At 38.0% G+C, this 10,724-nt stretch overlaps 1 long non-coding RNA gene across 1 annotated transcript; it reads right to left on the bottom strand.

The window, feature by feature from the left end:
- Positions 1 to 6,618: 6,618 nt before the first annotated feature.
- On the bottom strand, positions 6,619 to 9,547 carry LOC127092933 (uncharacterized). Its single transcript, XR_007792355.1, has 2 exons — positions 8,818 to 9,547; positions 6,619 to 8,707 (listed from the first exon to the last, which is right to left on the bottom strand). It is a non-coding gene; the product is annotated as an uncharacterized LOC127092933 (long non-coding RNA).
- Between the last annotated feature and the right edge of the window lie 1,177 nt (positions 9,548 to 10,724).

Here is a 10,724-nt window from a genome sequence, read left to right as displayed (position 1 = left end):
AACAGAAAAACTAATTAGCCTATACTTTAGCATTTGCTATCAGGGATGAATGTCATAAGATTCAGTTTGACATCCAGAAAATAGGCTATATGCTAGGTCTCTTAATTTTAGCACATCTGTTAGTTTCCTTAAAATCAGCCTGAGATAAATACTGAAATATAACAGAAAAACTAACTGGCCTATACTTTAGCATCTGCTGTCAAGAATGAATGTCATAACATTCAGTTTGACATCCAGTAAATCCTGTATTAGCTAATCCTGCAGCATACTACTTAAGCATGTCATGACATCAGTCAAGATATCTAAGTACAGTAAGTGTTTTACCATAAAATGCAGCCAATCAAAAACATCTACAAACTCCCCCTTTGGCAAATTTTTGGCTAAAACAACTTGGCATCACAACAGAGTTCACAGCAGCAGAAAACACACATCCAAGCACAAAATCAAATTAGCTAATACACTTAGCACACATAGAAGTTAAACTTCAAACAGCAACAGCACAAGAGAAGTTCAAGCAAATAGCAAACAGCAACATAACCTCTTGTTTAGAGGACCTTCAACTTCAAATAAATTCGTTGTCCTGGGGTACAAGTGTTACTCCCCCTTTTTGTCAAAAATGTTGCCAAAGCAACACTTAATATTACAGACCAAAACAGACAAAAATACAAGCAATTATCAGACACACAATCTTGATTTTACTTCACAGTTTCAATAAAGAAGACACACTCTTGATCTTGCTTTACAGCGTTGATCAAGACGATACCCACTTGATCTTGCTTCACAGCTTTGATCAAGTAGACACGCACTCTTGCTTCACAGCAGGTACAACCATATCAGATGCCATGACTTTGTGCATGACATCTTGAAACACTCATGCATGAACATGTTCTTGAACTCCAACAGGTACATAGGATGTCTCATGTTCAGATATCTCCCATAACATCTTGTGAACACACTTGTTGCAAGTGACATAACTATTATCTGTTGACCACTCAAAGCACACTTTCAATTGTTTAATAATTTGAAATATTAAACAGTAAATTCCTAACATCCTTAGTTGCTATAATTCCTCAGAAAGACATATTCCCAAGTTGCCCCTTAAATTTTCAAACTGAGTAGCATCCAAAGCCTTTGTAAATATGTCAGCAAGTTGTAGTTCAGTTGCTACATGTTCCAAGGTAATCACTTTGTCTTTTACCAGATCTCTTATGAAGTGATGTCTAATGTCAATATGTTTGGTCATGCTGTGTTGGATAAGATTCTTTGAAATATTGATGGCACTGAGATTGTCACAGAACAATGTCATGACATTCTGAGAGACATTGTACTCAGTCAGCATCTATTTCATCCATACCAGTTGGGAACAACTGCTTCCAGCTTCTATGTACTCAGCTTCTGCGGTGGATAATGATACACAATTCTGTTTCTTGCTGAACCATGATATGAGATTGTTTCCCAAGAAGAAACATCCTCCTGATGTGCTTTTTCTGTCATCAGCACTCTCAGCCCAATCAGCATCATAATACCCAGATAAGATGGGCTCAGAGCCATGAGAGTATAGCATACCATAATCACAAGTCCCATTGATATACTTGAGAATCCTCTTGACTTGATTTAAGTGACTCACTTTGGGTTCTGCTTGGTATCTAGCACACACACCAACTGCATAGGCAATATCAGGTCTACTAGCAGTTAGATATAGTAGGCTACCTATCATGCTTCTATACAAGCATTGATCAACACTAGAACCTCCTTCATCTTTAGTTAACTTTAAATGAGTAGGTGCATGAGTTCTTTTGTGACTAGCATTATCCATACCAAACTTCTTAACTATGTTCTTGGCATATTTGCTTTGGGAGAGAAACATAGAATCTTCCATCTGTTTAACTTGCAGTCCAAGAAAATAAGTCAGTGCCCCAACCAAACTCATTTCAAATTCAGATTGCATCTGGTTAACAAAATGTTTCACCATTCTATCTGACATTCCACCAAAGACAATATCATCCACATATATTTGGGAAATCATGATTTTTCCATCTTCATCCTTCACAAACAAAGTGTTATCTATCCCTCCTTTTCCGTAACCATTAGTAGTCAGAAATTCAGTCAGCCTCTCATACCAAGCTCTAGGAGCTTGCTTCAATCCATACAGAGCTTTCCTCAACTTGTACACATGTTGTGGTAGATTAGGATCACTGAACCCTTTAGGTTGTTCTATATAGACTTCTTCATTTAAGTAGCCATTTAAAAATGCACTCTTCACATCCATTTGGAACAATTTGAACTTCAGAATGCAGGCAACACCTAACAACAATCTTATTGACTCAAGTCTTGCAACAGGTGCAAACGTCTCATCAAAATTAACCCCTTCAACTTGAGTATACCCTTGTGCCACTAGTCTTGCTTTATTCCTAGTGATTACTCCTTTCTCATCAGACTTGTTCTTGTAAATCCACTTGGTACCAATGATGTTAGTCCCTTCAGGTCTTGGAACTAACTCCCATACTTCATTCCTTTTAAACTGCTCCGGTTCATCTTGCATAGCATTGATCCAATATTCATCAGTCAGGGCTTCTTTCACATTTTTAGGTTCAACCTTGGATACAAAGCAGGAATTTGAGCTATTCTCCCTTGATCTGGTAATCACACCACTATTGGGATCTCCTATGATAAGATCCTTAGGGTGGTCTTTCTGAATCCTGATAGAAGGCACCTTGTTGGATACATCTAACTTAAGTTCAGGAGGGGTATCCTATACATCTTCAGTCTTGACTGGTATTTCTATTGAAGTCTCAAGGAATGTTCCAACATCTTCTATGACATTGGATTCTTCATCTTTATCATCAACAATAACATTTATGGATTCCATCAGGACATTAGTTCTGGAGTTGAAAACTATGTATGCTCTGCTGTTAGTAGAGTATCCCAGGAATATACCCTCATCACTTTTGGGGTCCATTTTTCTTCTCTGTTCACGATCTGTAAGAATGTAACATTTGCTTCCAAAGATATGAAAGTACTTCACAGTAGGTTTTCTGCCTTTCCATATTTCATACAGAGTGGAAGAGGTTCCCTTTCTCAAGGTAACTCTGTTGTGAACATATCAAGCTGTATTCATAGCTTCAACCCAAAAGTGCATAGGAAGCTTCTTTGCATGAATCATAGCTCTAGCAAATTCTTGAATAGTTCTGTTCTTCCTTTCAACTACTCCATTTTGCTGAGGAGTAATAGGTGAGGAAAACTCATGACTTATTCCTTCAGATGAGCAGAAATCATCAAACTTGGAATTTTTAAACTCCTTTCCATGGTCACTTCTTATTCCGATAACACTACTATCCTTTTCCCTTTGGAGTCTTATGCATAGATCTTTGAAGACATCAAATGCATCTGATTTTTCTCTGATGAAGTTTATCCATGTGTATCTGGAATGGTCATCAACAACCACATACGCATATCTCTTCCCACCAAGCCTTTCAACCTGCATAGGTCCCATTAAGTCCATGTGCAACAGTTCCAGAGTTTTGGATGCTGTAGGATGTCCAAGCTTAGGATGTGACATCTTGGTTTGCTTGCCAACCTGACATTCTCCACAGACTTTTCCTTCATCAATAAGCAGCTTTGGGATTCCTCTCACTGCTTCCTTGGATATGATCTTCTTCATTCCTCTTAAATGAAGATGTCCAAGTCTTCTATGCCACAACTTCACTTCCTTTTCTTCATTGGCTAAGAAGCACATTGAGGAGTAGTTTGAGACTTTAGGTTCCCATAGATAGCAGTTATCTTTGGATCTGGATCCTCTCATAACTTCCTTATTATCTCCATTTGTAACAACACATTCTTCCTTAGTGAACTGAACATAGAAGCCTTGATCACATAGCTGGCTTATGCTGATGAGATTAGCAGTTAGTCCTTTTACTAACAACACATTATTCAGTTCTGGAACTCCAGGACTGTCCAGCTTACCAACCCCTTTGATTTTTCCTTTAGCTCCATCACCAAAGGTCACATAACTGGTAGTATGAGGTTGTATATCTACCAACAAGTTATTCATCCCAGTCATATGTCTTGAGCAACCACTATCAAAATACCAGTCTTCTCTGGTAGATGCCCTTAGAGATGTGTGAGCTAATCTAGCAAACCGTTGTTGTTTCTTGATGGGGGCATTATGCTTAGATGCCTTTTGCTTAGGTACTACTTGAGGGGTCTGGTTAGGATAACCATACAACCTGTAACAGAAGGGTTTTATATGACCAAATCTACCACAGTAGTGGCATCTCCATCTTTGAAATTTCTTCTTTTGATGGTTAGTCCTCCTGTTTCCATGATGTTGTGACATTGGTTGTGACTTCTGCTTGATTTTTTGAACTTCAGCCTTTGAGCTTTTGAATTCATATGAAAATTCCTTAACAAAGCCTAAACCAGACATGGTTCCTGATTTCTGTCCCACCTTTAGAATCTCTTTCAAAGTGTCAGTTCCTTTATTCAGCATTCTGATGGATTTTGTCATTTGATCTAGCTTAGATGTCAGCAAGGTTATCTCACCATTTAGACCATCTATGATTGTCAGATGCTTCTTCTTCTCAACTTCCAGCTCCTTGATGAGTTTCTTCTGCTTTTCTCCTTGGATACACACTTCTGCACTTTTGACACATAACTCTTTATATGAAGCAGCAAGTTCATTAAATGTAAGTTCATCTCCACTTGAGTCATCATCAGAGGCACAGACACTAGTTAGTGCAGTGACATGTTTTCCAGATTCTCCTTCTGATTCACTCTCAGAGTCTCCATCAGACCAGGTGACAGATAGTCCCTTCTTTTGCTTCTTGAGGAAGGTAGGACATTCAGCTCTAATGTGTCCAAAACCTTCACATCCATGACACTGGATTCCCTTGCCTTGGTTGAACTTTTCTTTAGATGTTGATCTTCTACTGATGTCAGATGAAGTGTTCTTGACATTTGGTCTACCTTTTTGATCAATCTTCTTTATGAACTTGTTGAACTGTCTTCCAAGCATGGCTATAGCTTCTGATATACTTTCATCACCTCCAATATTTCCTTCTTCTGAATCCTCTTCAGTATTTGATACAAAAGCTATGCTCTTGTTTTTCTTTTCAACATTCTCACACAAGCCCATTTCAAAAGTTTGGAGAGAACCAATAAGCTCATCAACCTTCATATCGCAGATGTCTTGAGCCTCTTCTATAGCAGTAACCTTCATGGCAAATCTCTTGGGCAATGATCTGAGAATCTTTCTTACAAGTTTTTCTTCAGACATTTTCTCTCCTAAGCCTCCAGAAGTGTTGGCAATTTCAAGAATATTCATGTGGAAGTCATGAATAGTCTCATCCTCTTTCATCCTCAGATTTTCAAACTTAATAGTCAGCATCTGGAGTTTAGACATCCTTACCTTGGAGGTACCTTCATGAGTTGTTTTGAGGGTATCCCAAACTTCTTTAGCCAGTTCACAGTGATGCACCAATCTGAAAATGTTCTTGTTTATCCCATTGAACAGTGCATTCAAGGCCTTAGAGTTTCCAAGGGCTAAAGTCTCTTGCTCTTTGTCCCACTCTTCTTCAGGAATTTGCATAATGACTCCATCTTTACCTGTCTTCGTAGGATGTTCCCATCCTTTGCTGACAGCTCTCCAGACTTGTTATCCAGAGACCTCAAGAAGGATATCATACGAGGTTTCCAGTCATCATAGTTAGAGCCATCTAGCATGGGTGGTCTATTTGAGAATCCTACATCCTTGTCCATGGTACTAGAAAGTAACGTCCCTAGATCTCACCCAGAAATTAACAGGCAGGGTGCCTGCTCTAATGCCAATTGAAATTCTAGTAACAGACTATCGATGTCACACTGGATGTTATGACATCCAATTCTGCGCAGACAGGTAATGTATGCAGAAAGTAAATGTAAAAGGCAGCAAGTGACACAGAGAATTGTTTACCCAGTTCGGTGACAAACACACCTACGTCTGGGGGCTACCAAACCAGGGAGGAAATCCACTATAAGAGGTATTAATTCAGGACTTAAACCAACTGTTTAATCCTATCACTTAAGACCTACCCAATGCAATTTCAATCTAAACTAAGACCTGAGTTCCTACTCACTCCCCCTAAATCACAGCAGTGATTATAACCTTTAATAATTTTAAAGTAGGTGGTGAAGATATACTTCAAACAACTCTTGATTGTGCTTAAAAGCTTTAATCAAGAAACACAACACTCACGCTTAAAAGCTTAGAGTGACACAGCAATTACAACTCAATGAACACCCTAGTCCAATGCAATCATCTAGGTGATAATTGCTTGGCTCACAAGTAAAACCTAATACAAGACACACACAAAATCACAACAGTGATATATAATGATATATTAAATTCTTCACGCTTCAAATCACTGTGTTCAATCCCTTGAATTACTGAAAGTAGGATTGCCATCCTTTTATAATGCAGTACTCGGGCTTTGTACTTGAATCTCCTAAAATTAAGGTCAAGCAAGTTAACCTAATTTCCACACATTAGGGTGCTAACAAATAGGCTATATGCTAGGTCTGTTAGTTTCCTGTATTTTAGCACAACTGTTAGATTCCTGAAAAACAGCCTGAGATAAATGCTGAAACATAACAGAAAAACTAATTAGCCTATACTTTAGCATTTGCTATCAGGGATGAATGTCATAAGATTCAGTTTGACATCCAGAAAATAGGCTATATGCTAGGTCTCTTAATTTTAGCACAACTGTTAGTTTCCTGAAAATCAGCCTGAGATAAATATTGAAATATAACAGAAAAACTAATTGGCCTATACTTTAGCATCTGCTGTCAGGAATGAATGTCATAACATTCAGGTTGACATCCAGTAAATCCTGTATTAGCTAATCCTGCAGCATACTATTTAAGCATGGCATGACATCAGTCAAGACATCTAAGTACAGTAAGTGTTTTAACACAAAATGCAGCCAATCAAAAACATCTACAATTTACATTAAGACAAAATAACGAGAAAACAAGAAGCAGATGGTTGTAAGGCAGTTCTTCCAGGATCCAATGTCGCTGTGAAGAATTCCATTTGGACCTATCAATTTACCATACACCTACATCAACACATCAGAACCACATGGATCTGATTGGGACTCTGTGAGTCCATCAGATGATCCTTATAGCAAGGAAACATTCAGGAATTTTCCTGACACATGCTACCAGAAATTCCTCATTTCATATCAAAGCCACATGAGTTGAATTTGGGATGTGTGAGTCCATCAGATGTTTCCGCCAGCAAACAAAACCTCCTGACTTTACCATGTCAAGTTCCTTAAACCAATGGTCTTTAATTTCGAATAATGAGATGAATGATGGTTCGCTTTGCAATTCAATGCAAAAAAAGGAATGGTTCGACTTACAAAGAGGGTCAGGAATCATCAGAAAGGTTACTCAACAGAATCCAAAGGAATCAAATTCTATATATGATGATCAGGCTTGTACATCTGAAAATACCTCACGGGGTTCTCAGTAGAATAATGGTCACACTAAGAGGAACATTTTGGCAGAGCGTAATGTATCTGCATCTGGAACTGTTCTCTCAGCAACAGCTGACACAAAGGATTGTGCTAAAACAGACCCAAGAAATGGTGAAAACTCATCACAGGTGTTTGGACTTGGTCATAGATTATTCAACCGCAAAGTTTCATTTGACGAAAAATCTGGACCTTATGGTTCTTTGAAATTTTTTATATTGGACCAGAGTGAACAAAATGACATTGTAAGACAGCCACATCCTGAGACAAACTTCAAAAAGAAAGTTAGTTTTAGAGATCCTATAGATTTACTCCCAACCTTCATCCATAGCCTTCAAAAAACAACATCACAACACAACTCGTCACCCTCACGCTAACTAACATGTCCAACAACCGTAACTGAATTCCAACAAACTTCCTAACCAACCTATAACCGAACCTCCAACTAACTCCTTAAATTGCCACTTCTTCTAACTCAGGGGGGCTTCCAATAGAGCTTCTCTAACCGCAGTGAACCACCAACCAAGACTTCTTAGCTAATCGAAACTGCCTCAACATAACCTAACAGCTTCAAAACTCAACATTAGGAATAGAAGTTCTAAATGTGTCGCCAAAGTCCTCCAACTGGATTTTTTTTGAACCGTCAATAACCTCTCTAATCTTCACTGCTAACGAACCTCCATAACGGAATGAGAACTTTCAAGAAACCAATTTTCAAAAACCTCTTTGATATAACATCCTCAAGCTCTCCTCTAATTGTCAATAATAACTCTGCAGAACCAACTTCAATCTCCCTCCACAACAAACTTAACATATTGATAACTGAAAATGCCATTTGTCGATAACTCATAATAGATTTTCGCCATCCCAATTTCATCCTTCAACGATCCTTTTAAAACCGGCTAACTGAATTTTCCTGAGGGGGACCTCCATCATCATTTTCTAACAAACCTTTAACCTCTATAAGAACCTTCACTCCTCTCAAACCTGAGGAGGGACCTTCACGCTCCATTTTCTAGACAACCCTTCGATAACCATTCTTCATTCCTCCTAACCCTAACAACCTTTCACCCCATCTTCAACCAACTTCTTCAATCCTCTACTTCTAACCATCATCTACCACCCTGTATAACCTTTAACCTGCTAACAAGAACAGAACCTCCCGCCATACTCCTCCTTCCTCCAATTCCCTGCGACCATACACAGAAATAGAATCCGTAAGAAAAAGCTTGAAGAAAACTAAAGAATTTCGGGAGAAGAAGAAACACACAATTTCATAACAAAAAATAACGACTTATACCGGGAATTCGCGACAACCATCCTCAAGTAACCGGTAGCTGAAAATCAGAAAGGGGAATTGAGGACCTTCGCCTTCGTCACGTTTGGTTCACCGAAAGATTAAAAAAGGGAGATTCAATCATTCAAGGCGCGAATCTACAGTCTTCGTATTTAAATACGGACGAGAAGACGAGCTCTCCCTTATCACTTTCAACAATGTGCAAGGGCGAAGAACCACGAACTCATGCATCGAACCATCACAGACTCGTTGCCATCGACCATGCCACAATTCGATTCACACTTCCATTTTCATTCTCCATCACGATACGAACGTAACACTCTTCGTACGGATCAACCGTTCGATCTTCATCTCGATTCAACATCAGCGAAGCGCAATTGGACAACTATAACACCGTGAAATGGAGGTAAAGCAACAAGGACGATGCAGATTGAAGAATTGAGGATGAGCTTTGCGTCGAGGTCACGCTGATTCACGTGGCCGTCGAGGGAGATTCGGCACCGATAGTGAGGCGTCCATTTTTGTGTTTTGAAGCGTTTTCCCATGGCTTGTTGGAACGTGGAGTTCAAATATCAAACCTGGGTTGACGGCCAGAAATTTGGCTTTTTTTGCCTAAATCAACATCGATGGCCCAAACATTTTTATCCTTCAACCCTCCCTCCAATCCGTTTTACACACCCATGGCCCATGATTGATCCTTTCTAACCTCCACTAATCCCCCTTTGATTCTCATATTAATTCATGTTAATTGCTTGATTAACTTCTGATTTTATTGTTGTTGTTAAAATTAAGACTTCTTAGATCTTGGTTACGTTAATTCATAGTTTTTAGAAATATTAGGATTTAGTCTTGATTTTTGGTAATTAGGAACCAAGATAATTTTAGTGTAGGTAATTAGATTGAAAATTAGGTTTAATCAAATTTTTAGATTAGATTTAGTTTCTTAATTTTCAAAAATTAATTCATGATTGATTACTATGCCATGATTAGATTTTAGTCATTAAATCTCGTTATTTCTTTTTGTGGATTTTATATGGTTAATGGTTGATTTTGCCATAGTTGAACTTTAGGTTAATTTTCACTCAATTTTATTTGTATAATCATGTAAATTAGAATTCTATTCTTGAATATAGATTGGTAATTCTGCCTTTGATTAATTTGTCTCCTAATTCATGTTTAGGTAGATTTAACCTTTAGAATTAATGTTCACTTTAATTGTCCATTTAACCGTTTCCATTGGTTTATGATCGTATTGTAAATTGAAAATCCCATTTCAATTTAGGTGATGAATACTTTGTATGTCTAATTTCATTTGTCATGATCATAGCATAGATCCTTGATTACTTTTCATTGATTAATCCATTATCTTTCAAATTGATTCTAACCATTGTATGTACTTACAAATCGTTGCATCATTCTCATTCATTCGACTTTATCCCATACTAACTCGTTTGTTGTTTTGTTTCAAGTTCACTCCTTTCTAGCCATACTTCTAATCATTTCCTTTTCATTCAATAGCTTTGTATTGTTTGAAGTACCATGTCACTTGTATGCCATAGACATGGTACATAGTTAATAGTTTGTAACTTATATTTTCTTTGCATTTCCTTTCCATTGTATTGTGTGGATAGATCCCCCCATTGTGGGTCAAATGTTCCCCCTCCCCTTAGTCATGTAATAGCTTAGATTTGTTGCTTCTTAGTTAGTTTACTATGCATGTCAATAATCAAAGATAAAATACAAAACGATAAACAAAGCATTTCAAAAGAAACAAAAGGTACTTGATTCAACGTCAAGTTGTTTTTCCAAATAAAACTCACACCATTGCAACACGAATACTCGATCCAATATCAAGTATTCTCCACCCACTCCAAGATCCCTTCATTCACACCTCTTCTCTATTCTCTTCT

Source organism: Lathyrus oleraceus, chromosome 1 (genome assembly GCF_024323335.1).
Source record: "Lathyrus oleraceus cultivar Zhongwan6 chromosome 1, CAAS_Psat_ZW6_1.0, whole genome shotgun sequence".
NCBI lineage: Eukaryota > Viridiplantae > Streptophyta > Magnoliopsida > Fabales > Fabaceae > Lathyrus > Lathyrus oleraceus.
This window is presented reverse-complemented; position numbering and strand designations above follow the sequence as displayed.